The 27,721-nt window shown below is 31.4% G+C and overlaps 1 protein-coding gene and 1 long non-coding RNA gene across 3 annotated transcripts in view; both read right to left on the bottom strand.

The window, feature by feature from the left end:
• Window positions 1-27,721, bottom strand: part of LOC129799292 (cell adhesion molecule Dscam2) — a 163,136-nt gene that overhangs the window by 45,232 nt on the left and 90,183 nt on the right. The window lies entirely within an intron of this gene.
• Window positions 20,129-21,807, bottom strand: LOC129799296 (uncharacterized). Its single transcript, XR_008751506.1, has 2 exons — window positions 20,908-21,807; window positions 20,129-20,710 (listed from the first exon to the last, which is right to left on the bottom strand). It is a non-coding gene; the product is annotated as an uncharacterized LOC129799296 (long non-coding RNA).

The raw sequence follows: 27,721 nt of genomic DNA on the forward strand, positions 1-27,721 counted from the left end.
TTCAAATCTCTCGCACACAGTAAAAAAAATTACCACTATTATAGTGTGTAATCTTTCACACCACTATTATAGTGTTAAATTTGGAAAAAATGTTTAATTAAAAATTGTTTAATTTAAAGTTGTTGAATTTCAAGTTGTTGAATTTGGAGTTGGTGAATTTAAAAATTGTTGAATTTTTGTGTGTAAACTCAAAAATTGTTGAATTCTACATATATGTTGAATTTTTGCTTTTTTAGACATATGGAATGTTTTTTGCTGTCTCAGGATCCCCCCTAATGTGAGATGCTTACATCTGATGCTCGAATCTTTACGATATATAATATTTATTATACTTATAAATATTTGATGTTCTATATGACCTTTGCCCATCGAAATGCATCTCGACTGAAGTATAAGTCTTAAATGGAAATTCAACAATTTTTACATAACTTTTGTTTAAAAATTCAACAACTTTTGTTTAAATATTCAACAACTTTGGTTGAAATACACACGGCTTCACACTATAATAATGTGAAAAATTATACTATAATAGTGTTAATTTTTGATCATGTAACAAAAAATACCATAAAGTTGTGTATTTTTTCACACTATAATAGTGGTAATTTTTAGAATTTTTCAACACTTTTACTGCACAAAAAACATTGTTGAAAATTTTTTTACCACTATTATAGTAGTAAAATGTCAAAAATTACCACTATAATGGTGTCAAATTTTCAACATTTTCGAATTAAACAATATTGTTGAAAATTTGGAACTATAATAGTGGTAATTTTCAATCACGTGACAAAAAATTACCAAAATGTTGTGTATTTTTTAAACATTTTTAATTTAAACAACTAAAATCGTCGATTTTGCACTATTATAGTAGTAAAATTTTACACATTTTTTTACTGTGCAAGTGAATTGATTTGTATTACCATACAGAAATATAATATTTTGTAAAATGTTCGTTAATGTCCGTAAACTCTAGTTAAAATTTACGAAATTGCCCTAGAGTTGTTATAACCATTAATAAGTTCGTTTGTTTTTTAATTCTTCACAAACATTATTTGTAAAATGATCAATTGATGAACCATTTTCTTCTGTGCTCGTAAATCTTCTAATGTACCGTCGTTGCGGGTGACTTTGCACTCTGCTGTTCGTGAGACTTTTATTAATTCTAGCACTAATTGATAGTCTTCGCCGATCTGGTCTACCATGTCAAAGTATATAGGGATATGTTAAGTACCAAGTAAGGAACAGTGATCCTCAATAGAATTCTTGTAGTTTCAGTAATAGTCAATGAAATGTTACTATAGGTATTTTGTCAAAAACAGCTCCGTGTAAAAGTTATCTGAAGCTACAATTCCAAAATCGATTTCAGAGTAGTAAATTGCCCAAATCTATTCTAAATTTATCTGGCTAGAATAATCCACTTCGATTTTGTTCATTATTTTTATTAAAATACTTTATTGCACTATTATTTTTCTAAGAACGCAAGACTTATGTTATAAAATTGCATATAATGGTCTTTCTAAAGCTTTATTATAGAAGTATTTGGCTAAAAATTATCCAATTTCTTCAAATCAAGGTGGTATGGTCGCCATCTTGATTTGACGTTTCTGTCCGCCATTTTGAATAACTGTCAAAACAAAAATCTCATCCGATTGAGCTGAAATTTTGGTATGTTCTAGCTGATGTTAAGGCCTTTTCAAAACATATATAGAATACGACATAGGTCAAACGATTGTCCGGATACTGGGGCTCAAAATTCAAAATTTTGACATTTTCATGAATACAGAACTACGGGGAGCTTCTTTTATCGAAACCATCACAAAAAAGCGGCGCTAACGTTAGGCGATGAGATCTAACAAACAAACAAAAAGAAAAGTAATGTTTTTGTTTATAACAGCATATTATTTGAGGATCAGAAAAACTGTTTTTGCAAAGATGAAAAAATAAAAATAAATAAATGCATATTTCGCTTATTTTTTTTTAATTGCATAAGTGTAAATAAATATATAAAATAAGACTCAACCATTTTTAATGATTACTGAGGCATTTCGTTTAGGTATCAAAATTCAGGATTAGAAAATAAAGATCGCCAAAATATGAATATTTCAAAATATTAAACTTTGAGCCTCTGTATTTAGGGAATTGCTCGATCTAAGTCGGAACAAATATACATCTTGAAAAGGTATATACATGAGCTATAACATACTAAAATTTCAATCCAATAGGACGAGTTTTAAGTTTTGACAGTTATTCAAAATGGCGGACAGAAACGTCAAATCAAGATGGCGACCATGTCATCATCAGGCACGAGAATATTAAAAGAAAATTATCTAGAACCTTGTCGAGAACTAAGTTAATTGAGATTATTAATTTAATCTCTAAAATTTAATTTTTTTTTTAAATAATATTGAAAATCTTTAATTAGTAAGACAAAAATATTTCACAACAATTACAGACCTTTAGAGATTACCTGTGTGAACAATATGTTCATATACTAAAACCGTTGAGTCATTCCTAATAACAGCTTTTAAAGGTTAAATGTAAAAAGTCTTTAGAGGGTGTATTTCTTTATCGATTTAAGCAAATCAAGATTTGTTAGAAAGGTCTTGGAGTCTTTGACAAGTATGAACTTGTTCATTGGACTTGTAATGTATATCACTTCTATTCTAAACTATTTTAGGCGAATTTTGAGGTGAGGTTTAAATCAGATGTGAACCGGTAAACTAAAAAAACTCGCAGTAGGAAAACTTTGCACAATCCCCGAACTCGTATAGTGCTTTTTCCTTAAACCTCAAAAGAATTTTATTATAGATAAATTATACAAAACTACTTCTAGAGTATTGTAGCATTTAAGTTCAGAGTTCGTGCATTTCACAAAGCTCGGACGCATTACCACTCCTTTGCTATATCCAATCTAATTTTAATTGAAATTTAGCTACTTTATAAGGAAATAAATGTGTTTGAAGTACACTATCATGGTGATTTAAATCTCTTGACATTCCAAGAACGTAGAAATATGCTTTCAGTAGAAATACATACAAAATCAGTGTGGTAGCAGCAAAAAAGTCATATTTTGCACATGGAAAATGAATGAAAAGCCACAAACGCGTGTAATCTTTCATGCTCACCCAGATGGGTGTGTGCACAATAAATCGCATGAATGAGGGTTGAATGCAAATTTACTAATTAAATTCCATTTATATCATACTATGCTCATGTGTGTGACTCTCGTAGACTTTTCAGCATTCATGGCGCAGCAGAAAAGCTCTTTCACACAGAACATTTTAAATTCAGAAGCAATGTGTGCATTTTAGGAATAAAGAAAGGATTTCCATTCGGCAGTTCTATTCATAAGTTTGCCATACAGTATCATCATTGCTGAGTGTTTCTCTATGTTGATATTATGACAAAATTTAACCGAAAGAGAAATTGTGACGGATAAACTAAATTAGAATGATGAATCTTAATATTCCATAGGGGGAGGTGGGGCTACTTTGGACTGTTGGGCTACATTGTTATACGATTTTTTTCGCATATTTCTAATGTAAACTGTTTTTATGCTGATGTAATTTGGATAGACAACACAAATGTGGATCTAATTAAAATAATCGTAACGATCAGCTTCATTTAGAATTAGACGAAAAAAGCATATATCAATGTAGCCCCACAGATAAGGGGGCTACCCTATAATTATGTTAACTTTGGTAGAATAGTATTCGAGATTTACGTTTTTTCCATAATTTTTAAATCTGATATATTTCAAGTTCTGTTAACACATTATGCGAAATAATAGTAATTCTTTATTCATGAAATCAACCGATCACTAAAATGATTAAAATAGATGGATTTATAATAGACAACTTTGAAATATAATTAAATGTATTCAATAGCATTTTATATACGAAACTATACATTGAATTTCAATTTGATAAAGAACAAAAACAAAAGAGTAGTAAAAAATACAATTTGGCCAGAAAAAATTATAAATCCTTACAAAAATAGATCTGATAAATTAACATCTAAGGTATTTAGTTGTACGAAGATATAACCTCTTTTTATTTTCTTATTTTCATAACGTACAAGAAAATTTCTCTCTTAAGTACATATTTCTTAGATTTTTAAATAATCGTCCTTCTCTTACGGGGCGATTCATCGTTTTTTATGGCATCTACACACTAGAGGAATTTATGTCCATACTTAACAGTTTTTCCTACACAAGCGTAGACAGTTTGCTTCAATATGGACGTAAATTCCTGTAGTAGAGGCCTTTAGGTCAAATGGTTGGATAGAGGAAAGTGACCATGCTTTGCACGGTCTCAAGCTTCATAATGACTAAATTATTCCTATATTTCTGATTAAATGTGACTCCGCAATATGTTTTAAACAGTTTTTAAAATATGGATGCGATGAGTCACATTTATAGAAAAACATAGGAAAAAATTAGTAATTATGAACCTTGGGACCGAGCAAAGCATGGGCACTTTCCCCTATATTGAATTGGGATCTCGTCATGGAAGACGCCCTGCGGATCAATTCTTGTATTCTTTGATAGCCTTTATACTTATAATTTAATGGCTTTATCCTTTATAAATAATTTTTTTGATTATGTCAATAATGGAGGAGTGATACCTAAATACTGGTACTGTTTGCGATTCGTTCAAATTTGCAGTTATAGTTTTTTCTTGATATGGCCTTTAAACATTAGAGAAAAGTATGTCCATATTGAAGAGTTTTTCCTAGACAAGCGTAGGGAATTTGCTCCAATATGGACATACATTTCACTAGTGTGCAGAGGCCAATAAATATCGATGTTCTGGCTCTTCTCAAAATGGAGAACCATTATTTTATTTTTTTAACATATTTTTTAACCGATTTGTTTAAATTTAGATTTAAAAAAATGATATTTACAACCCGGATGTATCGATCTCAATTCCCAATTGATAACGTAACAATAATATATTTTTTGATAATTTCTTTTTGTAAATGCGAAAGATTATCTTGGATTATAGATCCAACAGTGAGAGATATCGTCCTATTGTTTACAGTGACTTTTGTAGAAGTCTAAGTTCTCTAGAGGTGTTTTCCAGCCTGCGAAGTGTTTCATTTAGCTACCCTTTTTTGTAATTTTTTTTTCTCAAAAATAGTGGAGATGCTTTTAACTTGATTAATTGAACGATAAGCTCATGTGGGCGTAAAATATGTAAAGTGTAAAAACTAAAGTTTACTGGTGTTGATATAAATTCAAATGGCATATTTTTATAATAAACTCTTTTCATCCCAGAAAATTCTTCCTGATTGTGATAAATGAAATGTATGTTCTTGAGAGAGAATTTGTTGCTATTTGCAAATTTATGTGAAATTTTTCCCTAATGGTCTCTGGCTGGAGTGCATCAAGATCAGTGGTTTCGCTACTTGTTCAAAAGCTCACATGTGTCCTCAAGCTCTGAAATAAATGTACACTCGCAAATTTGCTCTCCAAAAGAAAATTGTGAAGCGACACGAAAACTCTCAAAATTCATGAAAAAAGAAATGGAAACTCATTTAATATCAAGTTGCAAGACTGCAATTCACATCATTCTGCAAAAGGGAGACCATGGATGATTTATTGCAAAAGTTTCTGCCACTGTCATAAAATTTACACGCTTTCACCGAGATTTTCATTGGGAAATCAATCATAAAGCAGTCATGTATGGTGTATTCAACCATAAGTTCAACCCTTAATTTTTCACTGACGCTACAATCTTCACAGAGAAAGAAATAGGACATGGAGCTTATAGAATGGAATAAGGAATGTGAGGAGTGATGGAAAAAAAAATCCTAAGTAAATTCAAGGCAAATTGAGCACTTTTGAGCATTTTTCTTGAGAGATTTTTCTTATTAGTTTTAAAACTCCATCCTCTATGGAATTCTGTGCAGAAAATGAGAAACACACGAGAAACGTTTTAGCATGAAATGGAATTTTTCATTCCCCAATGTATTTTCCTGAAAGTTTTTAATTTTCATTCATTATTTTTTCATATGCAAAGTGAAAAAGAATAGAGTTGAATATGTTGCAACCCTTTTTTTTAACTAATAGTCCCGTGAATGTTCTGTTTAAATAATTTTTCCACCATCAGGATAGGTCAGATAAATGTTCTCGGAAATCATGTATTTTTTTGTTAACTTTTTCATCGCAGTGTTGAAAGTCATAATTTTATTAGTAGAAAATTTATGCAAATTTTCTTATAAATATATAGAAAAGTGCCTATGCTTTACACGGTCCCAAGCTTCATAATGGATAAATTTTATCTATATGTTTTTCAATAAATGTGACTTATCGTGCCCATATTTTAAAAACTAGGGGACAGTGTCCTGTTTTTAAAATATATTGCAGAGTCACATTTATTCAGAAACATAGGAAAAAATTAGGCATTATGAAGCTTGGGACCGTGTAAAGCATGGGCACTTTCCCCTACGTTCATTAAAGAAAATTTGCTAATAAACTATAAGCTACCATAAGTTTATTTAGAATTAGAACAGATTTGTGTATATTGAAATATAGAAGACCATAAAACATAATAATAATGCTGGCAGATCATTCCATGAAAAAACTATGCCTTTTCGCAAGGGCGAATTCTAAAAATTCATTATTATTTTTTTCTTACATAGAGATGGGATTGTTCCCGTCCCTATACTTATCAAGTGCATAATCAAGTGCAGTTACACTCACTGGATGCAATTCGAACATCTTTAACGAAAGAAAAATTCCTGGTGACCTAAAATGGATTCGAATCCGAGACATTTGAATCATAAGAGTAAGTACCCTACTATTTGATCCATTGAGTATCCTAGGCAAAAGAAAATTAATAAAAATCGATTAAAGAAATAGATTCTGTTCTATAAAGCTCTGGTCGTTTATAACTCGATTCAGGGAGTACCGAGTGAGAGATAAAGTCCTTTCGTTGCAAAGGCCTCTCCAGCTAATGGTTAATTGCAATCGGAAATGGGAATCTCAAAATATTCGTTATTGAGAATTTCGAAGATCTATTTATTTATTCTTTTCAGCGTCCCTCTCTATAGTGGTTGCAAGTAGTTTGTGAGGTTTCATCATTTCATTATCGATCGACAAATCCGGAAAATTAGTAAAAGATTTTTAATAGTTCAAATTTCGTTTTTTATATCGTTTTTTAATCCCGAATGCCGAAATCCCGAACGCCAAAATCCCGAATTCTTAAAAGTGTCATAGCTACTCCCACAATTGCACTCACGCTTTCTGGAGGCAAAAAGAAATTTTTTGTGTCTTGGGAAATTATTCTACATATTATCCTTCATATAACTTCATCTCTTTCAGGATTTTGAACATTCGGGATTTTGACTGCCTCCGGAAAGTTATAACGATCTGAATGTTGTTTTAGTGTTGCAATACAATTGCTATACCCTATATATTCATGATCAGAGGGTTGTGAAACACATATTAGCACGGGTTGAGCCCGATTAAAGGTCCAGAAATTTTTCGAAGATTATATTTAGTGAGATTATTAAGAATTTTTTGTCCATCGTGTGAGAACGATCTATTCTATTAGGTGAGATTCTTAACAATCTCACCTACTATAATCCTAACAAAATTTCATGTCCTCCGATCGGCCACAAACCTTGCCAAAATGTGTTTCAGCACTTCCTGATCACGAATATATGGGGGGCTAAGTTACGTTCCCGGCCGGCCGGCCGTCCGGCCGTCCGGCCGCTCTTTGGAGCTTAATAGCTCCTAAATTAAAAAAGATATCGACTTGCGGTTTTCGGCAAAGGTTAAATATCGTATGAAAATTGCAACATGGTGCATTGACCCCCCACCCCCCACCCCTCCTTCCGCCATTTTGAATACCCCCCATTTTTTGTTTTCTCAATAGCTCCGCCCCTATGGCATCGAGCGGGCTCAAATTTTAGTATGTTATAGCTGGGCCTTAGAGCTTTCCATCAATACCAAACTTAAGGTCCCCCGACCCCCCTGACCCGAGCTATAAGGGTCCAAAAAAAATTTCTTAAAATGGCCATAACTCCGGTTCTAATTGTCAGAATTTAAAAAGTGAGGGCTTTTTGGAAAGCTCTCGTGAAATGCCACTTCCTCTTCTAACATCGCAAGTTCATAAAACCACCGCTAGGGGTGCTATTATTAAAAAGAAAATTTTTAAATCTTAAAAGTTAAATAACTCAAAAATTCCTTATGCAATCGGGCTGAAATTTTAATATGTTGTAGCCGTTGATTATACCTATCAAACAAAAAAACCTTAAGTCGATCCATAACCCCTGACCCGAGCTATAAGGGGTCAAAGTTCGAACATTGACCGGCCTCTATCTCCGGTTCTAATTAACATAGCGACCTAAATTTTACCTTTTTGGTTTCGTCTCGATGAGCACTTTCAGATGGAAGTTCAAAAAGTCACCACAGGTGGCGCTGTGATAGCGTCAAAATTCATCGAAATTCAAAGACATTTTTCTCAAAAACGGCATTGTGCAAGTTAATGAAATTTTAGTATGTTGTAATCCAGTCTAGGACGTTTCCAAAATGGTGCAAATGTGCGCTGTGGTTAAAACAGAACCGGAGATATGAGGGGTCAAAGTTCACGAAATTCAAAAAATCATATCTGCGGTTCTATGTGACCGATTTTGATTATACGAAAGGTCTCACCAAATGCTACAACTTTCTAGAATATTTGAACTTCGTGGAACTAACACCAGGGGCGCCACAGTCGAAAAACCAATTTCAATATCACATAACCTCAATTATCTTGACTGTCGCTGAACCGATTTTGATGATTACTTCGACATAATTGTAGAGGACATTTGTCTCTACATTTCGTCCATACATCATTTTCCGCTCAGACTACGCTATCACTCCGATTTTGCCGTTTAAGTGTGAAAAAATTGATTTTTCCCATAATAACGCTTTGAAATCACTCAGATGCCAATTTGACTGCCTCTACTCCACCAAGACACTTAAAATAGGGTTTTAAATGGAAAGTCCCACAAAATACAACAATTCTTTGATATAGTTGAAGTTCAACAAATGACTACTTGGCGCACTCTGGATGAAAAAACGAGTTAAGAAACAAAAAACCTCGCTTATCTTGGCTTCTGAGTAATCGATGAGATCATTTTCTATGGAAAAATTATAGAGAACATTCTGGTCTACATTTCACCCATATAACACTTTTCTGTCAGTTCATCCAAATCCTTGATATTTTGGTTTAAATACAAAATTTGTATAATTTCACGAATTTGATTCAAGATAACTGAATGGCGTCTCCCAACTTCAGCTCCAAATCGAATTTGCATGCACTCCGAGTTAGCTCACGTTAAGAATCTCACCTACATAAGCCGGTTAGGATTATCTGTCCCTTTCATTTGCAACGCTAAAATCTACGATTGCAAATTTATTTCAGACAAGATTTTTCTTTTTTAAACAAATGGTTATAAAATTTCTAAAATGAATTAATGGTAGTCTGTACCTAACCACCATGTAATACTTAACCTCTTTACCCAGGAAAGATATAAAAATTCCTCAAAGTGTTCCGCAATAAAATTTCACTATTATAGCACTTTTCAGCAGAATTTAACTATCATTTCAGCTGCAGAGAAGGTGAAATGGACAATCAGTGTTGAAGTGGTGAAAATTAAAAATCAATATAACTTGACAATGGAATGGGATCCAATTTTCCACAGTAAAATGGATTTTAATGTGTCGGTGATGCTGAAACTTTTTGTACCATTTTCCTTCCTGTAACTTCTCTCATTCCCTCAAACTTTTACAAATCGATAAAATTATACAAAGTGTTGTGAAGATTTGTGCTAATGTGCTATACGTAAGGAATTTCCGCAAAAGCTCTCTGAGCTAATCTGTGAGTTTAGTCAGTGTTAGCAAAGGTCAGTTTCCCAATTTTAACACACAATCCAATAAAGACATTACCCTTAATTTAAATGAAGTGAGAATAATTCAATAAAAAGGCAAAAAGATAGGAACAATTTGAGAGGGCTATAAAAATAAATTCCCAAAATTAGCATAAGATATTCTTTGGAAGTTTTTTTTTCTGCGTTTGGAAGCCATGCTCTTTTATAATGAGAGTGAAAGTTTAGAAAAGATAAAAAGTCCAATTCTCAGTGGAGAAATTGGGTAAAATAAGATGTTTAAGGACAATATTGTGCAAACTCCTCACATAATTCTGATTGTAAAATTTCTACATCATTTCACAATTTACGATATGACAAACGTTTACTTTTCTTTCCGAATATCTTTACTTTCAATCGTATTGATTTTATAATCTTTCATCATTATTTCGGCACATTTGCCCTCACGAACTGAAATCTTCAGTGAGACACGTAACATATTTCTTGCATTATAAGCTCATTTCTCATTCGATTGACTGCGAAATTTAAAAGACACTCCAATTTTGAGATTTTAATACATTTTTTTCCCTTCATGGAATTTATCACGAAATCGCCCCAAGGGATTTTATTGATGCGCGAACGCTATCTTCCATCGCAGCTCAATTACGCTCTGGCAGTATCTCTTCCTCAGGATGTTTGAACAACAACGATGGAAAATTTTCATCCTAATTATTCCAATAAAGTTTTAAGTACACTTTCAGGGTGAACATAAGAGAGTTTAATGACAAAAGCCACTTTGTACGTACACCTTATATAATATCTTTAAGTATTCACAATGTTATTTGATGTTGTTGAAGATATTTTCTTTTTTTTTAATCAATTGTAAAAATAGAAGTTTTAATCAAGTTTGATAGTGTAATTACAATATAATTTCTTTGCAGGGAAAGTACTATTTGTTTTTTTTTTGTTTAACAATAATAACCTTAGTTGAATTGCACACTATTTTTCCGTTATTTTTTTTGGTAAATTTTTGGCAAATTGAAAACAATCCTTACAAATTAATTTATACAAAATACAAAAATATTCTTCAAGTGAATAGTTATAAAAAAAAAAAGAATTTGTAAAATGAAATACTTTTACAAAATTTTCAAATTTGAAACTTATTTGATAAATTGAACTAGAGATATTGGAGATAGAATGAAGTGTAGAAAGTTTATGTTTTGGAATTAGCTCCTTATAGCCTAGATATGGTTATTTAAAGCGGCAGCAATTTGGATATCAATTGCGCAGAAATAAAGTATTTAAAATCGTTTAGTTTATGTATTATGTAGAATGGAATAGATGTGAACAAGTTAATAATGTAAAGCCACTGAAAGATTACCCCAAAACATCGTAGGCACAATTCAGAAATTTTAGATAAAAATGATTATCAGTCCGCAATCAGTTCAATATAGGTTATTTAACGATCTATAAACGCTTGTACCAATTCAGTTTTTTTCTTTGTAGGATTTTAAGACCTTTTCGACGACTTTGTACCTTTGGTAACAATCCCAATAGGGTACGAAATATATTCTCCAGCACCGTTTAGCATTTGATCTTGAAATACAGTTTCAAAATTATTGTTGTATTATGGACAAAAACTTCAAAAATATATACTCTTTCTATTAAGGAATGGTTAGCTTCTTTAAAAGGGAATGGGAGGTATGGGGGAAATGTTCATGTTATGGGTCCAGTTACGGAATCCCTCTATCTCTAACCGTTTGGTTTTAAGATTGCTGACGAAAAGATGGACAAAAAAGCCCCTCCATAAGCCTAACTAATGATCATGAACATAATCTTCTTATTCATCTATATCTTCTTCCATTGAAGGGCGATTTTTAAAGTAAATTGTTTGCACATTTACACAAAAATCGCCTTAAAATGTTTCATTTTTATGAATATTTCTCATAATACGGTGGACAATTCGACCATATAAGTACGAAAATATCGCTGAATTATTCTTAAACTACAGTTTTTAAAGTCAAAGTTTTAAAAGTCTCACAAACGGTTTGGGCAAATTAAGGGCCCAAATAGATTCAGGATGATTCTCGAAAATATTATTCCTGAAAAATTTTGCAGTACCTAAGAATTTATCCCAAATTGTTATACACTGATGATTTAGGATCAACGATAAAAGGTTCCTTACATAAATTTATTCAACTAACCCTTTATTGGAACATTTTACAGGCTAAATTTTTTTGAGGATCAGCCTCTAAGGAAGTTATTTAGGCCCTTATGTCCGTTAAAAAGACTTCGTAATCCCTGACTAGACTGAAACGGTACCAACCGTTTCAGACTGTAATACAAGACCCAATCATTATAAGTTTTTATACAAGATTCAATTATATTACTTCTTTTTAGGCTATTTTTGGAAAATTTTGAGGTGATCTATGAATCGGTTTAAATAGTTGTGAAACGGTAAAAGTGGGAAAAGAACTTTGCGAAATGCTATAACTCGCAAACACAACGCTTTTCTTAAATGATGCGGTAGTATAATATCGGAGCGGTGGCAGCCAAAATCCCGAAAGCCAAAATCCCGAATTTTTAAAATCCTGAAAGGGATGAAATTATATGGTGGAAAATGTTCAGAATAATTTCCCAAAACACAGAAGATTACCCTTTGCCTCCAGCAAGCACGAGTGCAATTGTGGGAGTAGCTATGACACTTTTAAGAATTCGGGATTTTTACTTTCGGGATTTTGGGCCATTCGGGATTTTGACCGGGACCCCTATCGGAGTATAGAAACTTAATCACGAGAGTTCGAGCATTTCGCGGAGTTGGAGGGTTTTGTCACTCAATACTTCTGAAAGGCTGTCGGCTAGAAAGACAATATGAATCTATATATAGGAAAAAAATTGATGATATTCGAAAGCTCAAATTGAGCTTTCGCATTAAATTCTGAAAATACGTAAAATACCAAACCAAACTAAGAAAGTGATAAACATATTACTCATTTTCATGGTTCATAATAAGGGAATTGGAGTGATATTTACTTAATTACTGAATCAATTACTGAGTGAAAATTAATGATCAAGTAAAAACCGATCTTCGAATAGGAGTTCTTTTGAAGAGACAACACCAAGAACGTTTCGGTGTTTTTATTTAGAGTGTGAGCAATAAAAAAAACTACCTAGGTTTGATTAAGGTGCTGTGATTTGAAATCGGACCTAAATTGGAATTTTAATTCATTGTTTCAGATGGTTAAAGAACAAAGTAAAGAGAAAAAGAAGACCATGGAAAAGTAAAAGCCCAACCGAGTGTATTTCTTCATAGTATTTTTCTTTTGTCCAACTAAAATAGTAAAAAAATCTCAAAATTCCAATTTCGGTCCGAATCCAAATTATACCTCATTCTATCCTACTGGACACGACATAATCTAGTAGATAAATGACTTTAAAGTAAAAGCATTGTTGGCGATAAACCGTTTCATAAATTTCAAGTAGAATAAAAAAAGAACAATGTTAAAGTGTAATAAATTTACCACAATATTTTTGCACACTTTCCAGTAACCCAAAATGTTGACTGGGCTTTATCACAAAAATAAAACAACTTAAGAGCAGCAACATGCAGAAAAGCTCCACATTTAGAGCCAAACTTTTTACTATAGTCTCACATTACTTAGTCTCTAATTTAGCTCTATCTTTTTGTAGTGAGGGTTGAAAATGCGCTGTAAAAAAATGTCATATTGTATTTTGCCCAAATATGTTTCTTGTACAGCATCCCACACTTGTGTTTATTACAAGTATTTTTATGTAGGAAGAACGCCAAAAAAGGAAGAAAAAAAAACGGACTAAAGAAGTTATTTTAATGTAGAGCAGAGTGCATTTTTGGAGAGTGGCACAAGCACCTGGTGCCAACGCAAATTTACAAGAGACAATAAAGTGGGATGGTTTTTACAGCTTTTTTCCACTCTTCCTCCTTTGCAAATTATATTTTTCCTCTCTTGAAAAAAAAAAATCACATCTGGCATATGTCTCGTATTCATGGTATAAGTAGAACACAAGTCCATAGCAAAAATTTCTCCTTGGCCTAAACATTAAATATTAATTTCTCTTCTGTAGGTCCTATTTTTTTTCTACATCACTCTGTGCTCTCCCTTGTTCTTCCAGTGTTATTCATTTCCTTCCAAATTGAATTTCCTCAGAGAAATTTTACCTAGTATTGCGCCAAAAGTGGAAAGAAAAAGCATGAAGACAAATGTATGGGTGAGAGATGAAAAGTCGCTGTTAAATTATATAAGGCGAATGAAAAAGCATTCATTTGCCTCAATTATAATTCCACTTTGTGCCTTTGAAGGGGAAGATGTGGCAATAAGGGGTGGATAAGAAGGGAAAATGTGAGTCTTCTTCACTAGTAAAAATAAAACGATGAAATGACAAAAATTTCAGTGTTTCAAAAGATGATATATACTCCATCATTTTGAAACAATGATTTTCATCTTTTGTCAATAGATGACCAACCATCTTTTTTCAAACACTGAAAATCATCTTTTGGAAACAATGGAATATATAGCATCTTTTGAAACACTGATTTTCAGCGTTTGGCAACAATGATTTTCGGTGTTTTATAGGATCAAAATTTTGCATTTCATTGATCGAAACACTGTTTTTCAGCGTTTCTGAACAATGATTTTTAGTGTTTTACACGATGAAAATATTGAACTTCATTGTTCGAAACACTGTTTTTCAGTGTTTCAGAACAATGTTTTTCGGTGTTTTATACAATGAAAATTTTGCACTTCATTGTTCGAAACACTGTTTTTCAGTGTTTCTAAACTATGCTTTTCACCGTTTTACACGATGAAAATATTGCATTTAATTTACTGGAACACCGTTTTTCAACGTCTTAGAAATTTATTTGATTATGAGACGCTGTTTCCTCGCTTTTCAATAGAAAATATTTATTTTTAAATTTCATAGTCACAAGGGTTCTATAAAAAAAATTTGTTATTCGTTGTATTTTTTACCTCCTTTTGTATAGAAAATATTGCGCTTCAAACTTGGTACTTACATGCAAGCTGTCCCAAACTACCCTTAAATATATTTTATTTGCTTTGCTCAAAAATATTTCGGACACGACATAATGGGCGTATAGGATGGTATCTCGCGCTTAAAGTTTTCCAAATGTTAAAAATGCTATATCTTCGGAACATGTTGAGGTTTTTTTATTGTTTTGTTCTTTTTTAAGAGATAATTTTACTATATTCAAGACTATATTTTTGATTTTCAATATCATCGCTTGCATTAGCTATCCTAACTTTCTCATTACTTAATACGCAATTATTACAACAATATCGAAATACACAGACTATACAAGAATTGCTGGTTAAGTGATCAGTAAGTTACGACAATCGCTCATTCATGCAACGATATTTATTTTATTTTTTGTAATATCCTTCTATTTTTTTGGAATATAAAAAAGTTTTAAATTTGCCAGACAAAAAAGGATATTTGGAGCTCTCACTTTTATACTTAATTTTATTCGGCATTGAATAAACGAGCAGTAAAAAGTCAAATTTGCTCAGCAAAAAAATCGAAATGATCAGTAAAAAATAAAAAAAGGGCAACAAAAAGTTTAAAAAGATCAGTAACAAATTAAAAGAGCAGTACTTTATTAAAAGCGGTCAGTGAAAAATGAAAAGTGGTCAGCAAAAAATTAAACATGATCAGTAAAAAGTAAAAGATGATCAGTAAAAAACAAAAAGTGGTCAGTAAAAAATAAAAAGTGGTCAGTAAAAAAAAGTGATCAGTAAAAATAAAACATGATCAGTAAAAAGTAAAAGATGATCAGTAAAAAACAAAAAGTGGTCAGTAAAAAATAAAAAGTGGTTAGTAAAAAAAAATAAAAATAAGCAATAAAAATATTGAATTTGGTCAGCAAAAAATTGAAAATGATCAGTAAAAATATTCAAAAAAGCAGCAAAAAATAAAAGTGATCAGCAAAAAATTAAAAGTGATCAGTGAAAAATAAAATATGGTCAGTAAAAAATAAAAATGAGCAGTAAAAAATAAAATTTGATCAGTAGAAAATCAAAATTGGTCAGTAAAAAATAAAAAGTGATCAGTAAAAAATAAGTGGTCAGTTAAAAATTTAAAATGAGCAGTAGAAAATAAAATTTGATTAGTAGAAAATAAAGTGGTCAGTAAAAAGTTCAATAAAAAACAAGAAATTGAAAATATTCAATTCAGTAAAAAATTGGTCAGGAAAAATTAAAAATGTGCAGTAAAAAATAAAATGTGGCCAGAAAAAATAAAAAATGGACAATAAAAAATAAAAAGTGGTCAGTAAAAAATTAAAAATGAGCAGTAATTTTCTTCATTTTCAAGTGAAATTTCGCACATCTTGAGCCTAAAGCAGACTTTAAGAGGGTGTAAAGTATGACGCCTCTATCTCTCATAGTTTCCAAGGGTTTGCGGAATCTTTGCCTTTTTCCATTTTGTTTTTTTCCAATTTGTCTTTGGAATCTTTGTCTTCGGTAATCTTTGTTTTTTAGAAACTTTGTCTTTGGAAATCTTGTCTTTTATATATTTTAAACAAATATATTTTATTAAATAAAACTATGATATTACAATGGTGTTTCTTGAAGTTTTTAGATACGACCTTCAGGGCAAAGGGAAATTTTCTGTGTTTTGGGAAATTTTTAGTTTCGTCTTTTGGGGCAAAGGGAAATTTTGTTTTGGCAAATTTTTAGTTTCGTCATTTTGGGCAAAGGGAAATTTTCTGTGTTTTGGGAAATTTTTAATGTCGTCCTTTGGGGCAAAGGGAAATTTTTAGTTTCGTCTTTTGGGGCAAAGGGAAATTTTCTGTATTTTGGGAAATTTTTAGTTTCGTCCTTTGGGACAAGGGTATTTTGGGAAGTTAACAGTATCGCCTGTCGGGACAAAGGGAAATTTTCTGTTTCTGGGAGGCTTTTAATTTCATCCTTCAGGGCACAAGGAAATTTTCTGTGTTTTCGGAAATTTTTAGTTTCGTTATTTAAGGCAAAGAGAAATTTTCTGTGTTTTGGCAACTTACCAGTATCATCTGTCGGGGCAAAGGGTAATTTTCAGTTTTGGGAAATTTTTAGTTTCGTTATTTAGGACAAAGGGAGTATTTTGGGAAATTTTTAGTTTCGTCCTTTGGGACAAAGGTGTTTTGGGAAGTTAACAGTATCGCCTGTCGGGACAAAGGGAAATTTTCTGTTTTTGGGAGGTTTTTAGTTTCGTCCTTCAGGAAAAAGGCAAATTTTCTGTTTTGTGAAATTTCTAGTTTCGTCTTTTGGGCAAAGGAAAATTTTCTGTGTTTTGGGAACTTATCAGTATCGTCTGTCGGGGCAAAGGGAAATTTTCTGTTTTTTTTTGGAGATTTTTGGTTTCGTACTTTGGGGCAAAGGGAAATTCTCTGTGGTTTGGGAAGCTTTTAGTTTCGTCGTTTGGGGCAAATTTGAGAAAAAGGAAATTTTTGTAAAGTTATAAAATGTGCAAAATGTGTTACAGACAAAATTTATGAAAATTGTGAAAAATGTATGAAAGACAAGGTTGCCAAAGACAAAGTTTTCAAAAAACAAAAGTTACCGAAGACAAAGATTCCAAAGAAAAAAACTGGGAAAAATAAAAGTGTAAAAAACAAAATGGAAAAAGCGAAGATTCCCGATCCCGAAGGAAATGTACCTCTATAAGCTGATTTAGGATTATCACTGGCTTAATTCTTTGTTGATAAATTTATATTTTTTACTGACCAATTTTAATTTTTTACTGACCACTTTTAATTTTTTACTGTCCACTCTTAATATTTTACTGACCTCTTTTAATTTTTTGCTGGCCGCCTTTAATTTTTTACTGATCACTCTTAATTTTTTACTGGCCACAATTAATTTTTTATTGTTTACTTTTAATTTTTTACTCATCAATTTTTATTTTCTACTGACCACTTTTGATTTTCTACTGATCAAATTTTATTTTGTACTGCTCAATTTTAATTTTTTTACTGACCATATTAGGTGAGAGTTTTTACAATCTCACCTACTTTTTATTTTTCACTGATCACCTTTAATTTTTTGCTGATCACTTTTTACTTTTACTGATCGCTTTTTATTTTTTGCTGACCAATTTTGATTTTCTACTGATCATATTTTATTTTTTACTGACCAATTTTTATTTTCTACTGCTCGTTTTTAACTTTTTACTGACCAATTTGTATTTTTTACTGATCACTTTTAATATTTTACTGACCACTTTGAATTTTATACTGACCACTTTTAATTTTTTACTGACCAATTTTTATTTTTTACTGCTCGTTTTTAATTTTTTACTGACCGATTTTTATTTTTTACTGACCACTTTTTGTTTTTTATTGACCTCTTTTAATTTTTTTTCAGCAATTTTTATTTTTTACTGCTCCTTTTTAATTTTTTGCTGACCACTTTTTAATATTTCACTGATTAATACGAATATTTTTACTGATCATTTTTAATTTTTTTGCTGACCACTTTTTATTTTTTAGTCCTCATTTTTAATTTTTTACTGACCATATTTAATTTTTTGCTGATTAATTTTTAATTTTTTAGTGATCAACTCGAATATATCTACTGATCAATTCGAAGTTTTTACTGACCAAATTTAACTTCTTACTGACAAAATTTTACTTTTTAATGACAAAATTGAAACTTTTGCTGATTATTTCGAATTATTTGCTGATCAAATTTGATTTTCTGCTGACCACTTTTGACTTTTTATTTACCATTTGTTTTCTGCCATTTTATTTTATAAATATTAATTTAAGGCAAAAAAACAAGTGGTCAGTAAAAAGTCAAAAGTGGTGAGCATAAAATCAAATTGGATCAGCAAATAATTCTAAATAATCAACAAAAATTTTCAATTTTGTCAGTAAAGAGTAAAATTTTGTCAGTAAAAAATAAAAAGTGATCAGCAAAAAATTAAAAATGATCAGTAGAAATATTCGTATTGATCAGTGAAATATTAAAAAGTGGTCAGCAAAAAATTAAAAAGGAGCAGTAAAAAATAAAAATTGGTCAGCAGAAAATTCAAAGAGGTCAGTAAAATAATCAAAGTAGTCAGTAAAAAATAAAAATCGGTCAGTAAAAAATTAAAAACTAGCAGTAAAAAATAAAAATTGGTCAGTAATGGCGTCTACACACTAGTAGAAATTTTTTTAAAAAAGGCATTTAAAAAAAAATCTACTAATGTGTAGACGACATATAAGATTAAAAGTGGCTAGTAAAAAAAACAAATTGGTCAATAAAAAATTAAAAGCGTATAGTAAAAAATTAAAAGTGGTCATGAAAAAGATAAAAATTGGTCAGTAAAAAATTAAAAGTGGACAGTCAAAAATTAAATGTAGTCAATAAAAGATTAAAAATGGTCAGTAAAACATTAAATGTGATCAGTAAAGTATTAAAAGTGATGAGCAAAAAATTAAAAATGATCAGTAAAAAAAATTGAAAAATCAGCAAAAAATTAAAAATGAGCAGTAATCCACTTTTTATTTTTATACTAACCACTTTTTATTTTTTACTGACCACTTTTTGTTTTTTACTGATCATCTTTTACTTTTTACTGATCATGTTTTATTTTTACTGATCACTTTTTATTTTTTACTGATCATGTTTAATTTTTTGCTGACCACTTTTCTTTTTTTACTGACTGCTTTTAATAAAGTACTGCTCTTTTTTATTTTTTTACTGGTCTTTTTAAACTTTTTGCTGCCCCTTTTTTATTTTTTACTGACCATTTTTTTATTTTTTACTGATCATTTCGAATTTTTTCTGACCAAATTTGACTTTTTACTGCTCGTTTATTCAATGCCGGCATTAGAAATATTCGAGTTGATCAGTGAAAAATTAAAAAATGATCAGTGAAAAATTAAAAATGAGCAGTAAAAAAATAAAAAATGGTCAGTATAAAATAAAATGTGGTCAGTAAAAAATAAAAAGTGATCAGTAAAAAATTAACCAATTTTTATTTTTTATTGCCCACAGTTTATTTTTTTTTACTTCTCATATTTAATTTCTTACTGACCAATTTTAATTTTTTACTGACCACTTTTTAATTTTCGCTGACCGCTTTGCATTTTAAACTGATAAAATTTTATTTTTTATTGCTCATTTTAAATTTTTTACTGACCGTATTTTATTTTTCACTGATTTTCAATTTAATTTCTTTTTACTGATCTTTTTTACTGATCTTTTTAAACTTTTTTGTGCCCTTTTTTTACTGACCTTTTTCTTACTGATCATTTTGAATTATGTGGCTGGACTGATCAGACGCGAATATAAAATTTTCTGTATAAACTTTTAACCCTCTAAGGACGATGGGATTACCGGTGACTCCGGTTACCCAAAAAGAGATATCTTTCCTACGCCCGTCTAAAGTTATGTTTCGCTCGCAGAAGTCACTAAAAATTATTTTTTCTGCACCCCCAATTTTCGACCTTCTTGTCCTTAAAGGGTTAACCTATAAAATTTTATATTAAGCTCACCTGAACCATCAGAACCACCTGAATCACCTGAAACCACACCATCATCCGCGAATTTATTTATCTCTTTCCGGTAGTGGTCTGGAAACCACCTTCAATCCCAGCAATGGTCACCTCGATATACTACGTCGATGATCAATGTAATCTTCTTGATGATTTCTGACGGGGAATGCTGATCTCCAATCCTCCCCTCTCTCTCTTGTGGCATCTTGTCGTATGAGATCGCATAACTTTCAGCTCTCTGCAGCTTGAGCAGCTTACCTCCAGCACCCAGAGTGTCTTCCTTTCTAGTAGATTCCTTAGTAGGGTGTCTTCATTTGTAGATTTTGTCTGGCATCCAAACTAGATCCAATAAAATACATCTATAAGTTAATATAACCTCACTTTGGGCTTTCCGGGAACTATTTTTCCCACCCTCAGCCCAAAAACCTAGGCTCTGAGGGTACTTGTGATACGCTTATCACATGACTCCAAGAGGGTCAAGAGACTCCCTAGAGAACCAGACAGAGGAGGATAGGGATGAGGACAGAGTATCTTACTTGACAAAATTCCTCCCTGGAGGAGCAATTTCACCAGCACACATGCATTTTCTGATTGTCTTGGCACCAGTTACAAGATGACACAATTTGTCCTGAGATCGAGATGACGCAGGATCCGGAGAAGTCAACCAGCCTCATATTGGAGTCTTTTGATGCATTTTTGACAGCCACAAGAGTCAAGGGATGTCTTTCACTTTTCACTGAACACCAACATCCCTTTCACACCATCACTATCACTTCCAACGCACTTCACGAACGTAGGGCATCTCCAAACAACTTTTGGTGGAGAAATTGTGCCCATTTCTTTATTTTTCTGCGACAAATTGCACAGACAAAAGAAAGACGTCACCGCACTGACGCCATTTTCTTTGACAACTGACATGTTTGTGATGTGTCAACCACTGATATTTGTAAGCGATGTTTTTCAGTGTTTCAATAAATGAAGTTGCACGAAAAATATTACCCGTTTTACAAACAAAATAGAGCAAATTGAATAAATAATTCATGCTTAACCTACTTTTTGGGACAGAGCAAAGGCAAAAAATGTGTAACCTGCTCAGTCCCACCAATTTTTCCCCAAGAAAAACCCGTCTGAAAATATTAGTAATTTTCAGTGATTTGAAAGATGGTTTGAATGTATGTAAAATAAGTGACGTTTTTTTTTCAGTGTTTCTAATAGATGAAATGACGAAGACTTTTTACTCGATTTTCTTGTGGAAAATCGTGAAAAGTTGCAAGATTTTGTTTTCAGAATACTCTTTAGATCTGAGCAAAAACTTTTCCACAGACATCTGATAGAACTTATTGTTAAATCTGAAAACACTTTTCAGCTTTTTGAATAAATGACATATCATCAATTGGGAAACACTGAAAATCAGCTTTTCAAATCAATAAAAAATAGGCGAATTTCGATCAGCTTTTTCAAAAGATGACCGATCATCGTTTTATTTTTACTAGTGTTCCCAAGAAGAAGTTTATCGTGCGTATATACACAATTTCATTCCAACTCTGTTTACATTTGTAGTTTATTACTCTCTCTCTCAGGAAGATAAATAGATTTCCAATGGTGAGAAACACTTGATGTGTAATTTCCATATTTTCGACAAGTTCTACAAAATTTTCCTGGTACAACTTAATAATGCCAGTGAAAGTTGCGGAGATCCTTCACGAAAAACTTTCCCAAACTTTCTCTGAAAGAGTTTCATATTGAATTTTCCAACAAATGAAATTTATTTCTGAATGATGCATCACATAATTAATTTTTAATCTCTTATTATGTAGAAGTAGGGAATTTACGAAATAATCAGAAAAGTAAAGACGAGAAACTAATCAATCATATCTACATTATGTATATATTTCCTCTAGTGATGCTTTGCTGGAAAACATGAGAAACATTTTGTCTATATGATATACCGAACATGACTTTATCTATACTTATGGCACATAATTCATATTTTATTGAGTCATCATTCAAGAGTCATGTTCACCTTGGTTTTATATGTTTACTTCTGTCACTTTCTAAGACTTTTCTAGCGAAAATTTACTGAGGGAAAATCTTATAGAACTCTTGGAGGAGAATCAACAAAAAAAACGCATTAGAGTTAAGAAATTAAAAAGAGAAGATTTTCTAGATAAAAGATCTCCATTTTGTGTATATTCAATTGAATTTGAAATTTATGTTGAAATTGAAACAATTTCGCAGAAATGATAGAATTTCTTTTAAGTTATAGGGTACGAGTACAATGGGGTAATTATGGATTGGATGAAAATTGGAATATGGAAATTTCTTCACTGTTTTAGATGGGCAAAAGAAAAATACCACGTAGAAATACTTTCAATATTTAATTATGTCAATTTCGTGATTTTTTTCTCTTAACCTTTTGTGACAGCAGAGTAAAAATTTCAAGATTCGAATTTAAACCCGAGTGCAAATTAATCTTTTGAGGTAAAAAGAAAATTTTATACAGTTTAATAAAGGAAGATTTCGAAACCTTTCAAATTAATCCAATATTGACTAAATCGTTTCAGATTTTAATCTTTCTAAAGTGGTTTAACTATTGAAAAATGCAAAATAGAGGTTATTTCGGTTATACGGTCGTCCCTTGCTCATTTGAATTTATTTTGTGATCGTAATACTTTCTCATTTTCAATTTAATTTTTTATATATTAAATTTGAAATATTTCGTTTAGTTATATCGAAATTCTTCATCATTGAGTATTTTTGTGGAAATTACCCTGACTATAAGTATGTAAATTTTACATAGGCTATGTAGGTTAATAAAAATCGTTGGATTTCAAAAGATTTCACTCGCGAATTTCCCGATATTTCTGATGCTATTTTGAATCAAATATCTCAATTGCGAGAGACTCTACTGTATGAAAAATATTTTTCTTGAATTAAAAAACAAATCTGAAATCTTTTTCAAAAATATTTTGAGGGGCGAGGGCAGGTGTGATGTAGAGAAAAGAAGAAAGGAACAATTTTACTATTGGCTATTGTTATAATGAAAATACCAATACGTATTTTTCCTAACGTTCTTATGTTCTAGACACTCTTACGACTTAAGCCGAGAAACAGCTAAGTTAGTGGGAAACTTATGGGAATTTAGTCAAATCATTATTTTGATCATAATTACGTTAATCCATCTATTGGCTTAAGTCGTAAGTGTGTCTAGGGTATTAGGGAAGCAGGTTATCTAGAACACGAAGTTTATATCTATTACCTTCGGCCTCTGTCTCAGCTCCTCAGACACAACATGACGTATTTTTTTGGGTCCTGGTCAAAATCCCGAAAGTCAAAATCCCGAAAGCCAAAATCCCGTACGCCAAAATCCCAAAAGCCAAAATCCCGAAGGGGCCAAAATCCCGAAGGGGCCAAAAGCCCGAAAACCAAAATCCCGAATTCTTAAAAGTGTCATAGCTACTCCCACGATTGCACCCGCGCTTTCTGGAAGCAAAGGGAAATCTTCTGTGTCTTGGAAAATTATTGTAAACATTTTTCTCCATATAATTTCATCCTTTTCAGGATTTTAAACCTTCGAGATTTTGGTCCTATTGGGATTTTGGCTTCCAGATTTTGGCCTTTTCGGGATTTTGGCTTCGGGATTTTGGCTTTCGGGATTTTGCCTTTTCGGGATTTTGCCTTTTCAGGATTTTGGCGTTCGGGATTTTGGCTTTCGGGATTTTGGCTGACACCGATTTTTTTAAATTAAAGAATTCCAAAAATTTGCAAATATTGATTTCTCGTAGGTGTAAGTTATTAACCCTCTATCAAGTAAGACCGTGAAGACCGTCTCAAGACAGTCTTCACAAAAATTACATTTACTGCCATTATAAAATTTTTATTTATTTAAAAGTGCTATAGTGTCCTCGGTAATAGTCTTACTAACATCTTTTGAAAGTTTGAGCTCATTTTGACTCCTCGTTTAGATGCTATCCCCAGTTTTGTGTGACAGGTCAAAGAAAAAAGCAACAAAAAATATCTGTGCAAAAAAACTCATTTCCAATTTCAAGAAAAATACCGATTTAAAGTTATCTGACTAAAATAAATTAATTTTTTACTGAAAGATATGTCACTCCTATATTTTATTTTAAAAATTTGAAAAAAGTAAAAATGTGAATTTTAGGAGCAAAAAGAGTATCAAAACAATTTTATATTTTCTCACCTAGCGCCTACACTGAGAAAAAAAGAGGGTACGATTAACATTTTTTCCTCAGAACTTTAACACTTTTTAGGTGTAAAAATATATCAACATTTTTTAATGTTAATTTTACACCTTTTTAAGGGTAAAATTAACATGAAAAAGGGTAACTTTAACCACTGATACACCTAACAAGGGTAATATTTACACCGATTTTGGATCAATACTGCAGGGTAAAATTATTTCCGGAATGTTATTTTAACTTTTTCGAATTTCTCTTAGTTAGTGTAAACTAAAAGAGATTATGAAGAATGGATGTTTTCGACTTTATCGGATCATAATTATCCTAGAAAACATTGTTTTTGAACTTTTTTTTCGAATATTAAAGAAAACATTGTTAGAGGATTAAGTGGATGGGGATTACAAATGGTTGATATCAGTGATACGTGTTCAATACCTCTATAAAAAAATTGAATAAACGTCAGTGTTTCTTTGACATTTCTAACTTTTATTAACTGTCACTCTGATATTAAATGTTTGCGATTTGGCTAAAATTTGTTTCATGTTTACCTTATCTTTACTCTTTTTGCTTTATTTTTTCCATAAATTGCAAGAATGTATGTTGAGTTAAAAGTCGTATATTTTTGCATTATTTTCACGTGGAAATTTCAATGATTTATGTGAGAGATATGTAGCTGATGGTGAGATTCACATCTCTACGTTCCCTTTGGGAAAATTCATGCAAAACTAACTATACTTAAATTGAGATATAATACTCCTATGGGGCCTCTTGAAGCCCAACGAGAACTTTTCCTCATTTTTCAATCACTTCTTGAGAATGAAGGAATCCATCCCTCTTGACTCAACAAACAGGATGGATGAAGCTTTTCTCCCACACTATTTCCCAAAAGGAAGTCTTTTTTTATCAACTCCTGTGAGTTAAGATAATTCTTCGATGTCAGAGAAGAAAGTTTCACCTAATTAATTTTTCATCAATAGCTACGACGACGGATGGGGGTTTTGAGGAATTTAGAATTTTCAGAGACCTTGAATAATAGGATTATAAATTGTGAGTTTGAGTTGACATTAACAACATTGAGATTATTGGGTGTCACTTCGTTGGTAACATTCTACAATTGGAGGGTGGTGACTTGAAACAGCAGCAATTGGGTGGAATAAAATAATTTTGGAAATGTATCTAAATACAAACACGAAATACCAAAGACACGGATCAACATGGGAAAATTGTATGTTCTATACCTTAACTTTTATCACTATTTGCATGGAGTATGATGCCAAAACAGGGTACGAGGTCGCGAAGTCGTGATTCTCTCCAAAAAAAACGAAAAGAACGTGATGGTTTTTGATAATCCACTGTCTGCAAACTCATATCGCGTGGATGAAATTAAATATGCAAGTCGTGTTTCGACTTTCTTCCTTCTTTCCCACAGCAATTCCCTCTTTTCTATTTTTTTTCCATACGAACTTCCAACATGAGCTTTTATTGTCCATTTTTGCGATTTACCGCACGATTTGTGCTAAATATTGTGTGGGAGTGTAAAAAACTTTCAACGTCTATTTGAAGTTACACGAAAAGCTTTTTTGAACCAAAGCTTTCAACTGCATTCGAATTGAAAAATTTAATTAGATTTTTTTTCAATCAACTTGAAGAACCTTTACTTCAGGGTACTACTTTAGCATCTAAGATCCGGGAATCGAAATTAAAGGGGCTGTTGATTAATGCCAAAGGTATTCTAGGTTAAAGATTTTTCTTGAAAATTATCAATTTATTATTAATATAACTGATTCATAAATACACATGTTTTCGAAAATATTCGAACGCAATAGGCATGAGAAGATAGAAAGTAAATTTTGGGTTTTAGGAGGTGAAGTTCTGTTTAGAGATAGCTTTAAAATACCATAAATTGAATTGAAAAATTTTTAATTAATCAATTTATGATTTAAATATACATTAACTATTAAAATTTAATTGCAGCTATTCAGTGATTAGAGCTGCTGTTTATTTACTACAACATAAAATGTCGGGAACAATAAAGTGGACTTTTTATATAATACTGTATTTTTCTTAAGTTCTTTAGTTTGAAGTGAGGAAGAAGTATTTTATTATTTTATTAATCTTTGTCTAAAATTTTAGGACACGCCCCTTTTCAGTACACTAAGGTTGATATTTTTGAATTTAATATGTCAAATAAATGGATATTTTGGTGTTTAAGGTCCAACCACAAAAATGGCCACCCACAGGGGTCATTAAAAAATTAGAAATTCTCTTATTAATTAGTCTATTGTATTGAAACAAATAAAAATTTAACAGAAATGAAAAAAAAGTAAAAATAGTGAGCTTAAATTAATTACATTTGAGTTGCTTCTATAAATTTTTTTAAAATTTTAATTGGCTTAATAAGTTTATTGAGTGTAGATCAGATTGTTCAAATATGGGCGTAGCGCGACTTAAATAAATCGATCACTTTTTCAAGTTAAAGGTTAAAGGTGCCGGAAATCTTTCTTTTTTAAAACTTATAAATATTTTTCATTGTTTTTCTTACTTTTTTAGAAGCGTAAACTATTTATTTGTGATATTTAAAAACTGATATTTAATACTTTAATATTTTAATTTTAGATCGTGATTACTTCCGAAGAGAAGTCTCATTGGTCACTATAATGGAATTTATAGTTAGATATAGGTAGTAATTGCAAATAGTTGTATTTTAGATTAAAAAAAAATGTGGCAGGAACAGGGTAAAATTTGAAATTCCGGACAAACTAAATTGGAAGATTGGATTTTAATAGAACACTCAGTTATACTTTAGTATTTATACGATTCTAGAGTATTTTGGAGATCTTTATTTGATTTTTTTCAAGTTGCAGAACAGTTGCCCGGTCCGGACCCTAAATTGGTTTACTCGGAATTTTACATTTTACAAAAGTTAAAGATTTTGGCCTAGTAATTTTATTAAAAAGTCTAGTTGAAAACTGAATATTTTTTAAATTAAATTATGAGTAAAATTATAAGAAAGGTAATTATTAAATTTTGGCATTGAATAAATGAGCAGTAAAAAGTTAAAATTGATCAGTAACAAAAAATTTTGAAACAGTGATATTATCGTCCAAATTTTGGCAAAGGGAAAATAAAGGGCTTTTCACTCTATATGGAA

This window comes from Phlebotomus papatasi, chromosome 1, assembly GCF_024763615.1.
Source record: "Phlebotomus papatasi isolate M1 chromosome 1, Ppap_2.1, whole genome shotgun sequence".
NCBI classification, from domain to species: Eukaryota; Metazoa; Arthropoda; class Insecta; order Diptera; family Psychodidae; genus Phlebotomus; species Phlebotomus papatasi.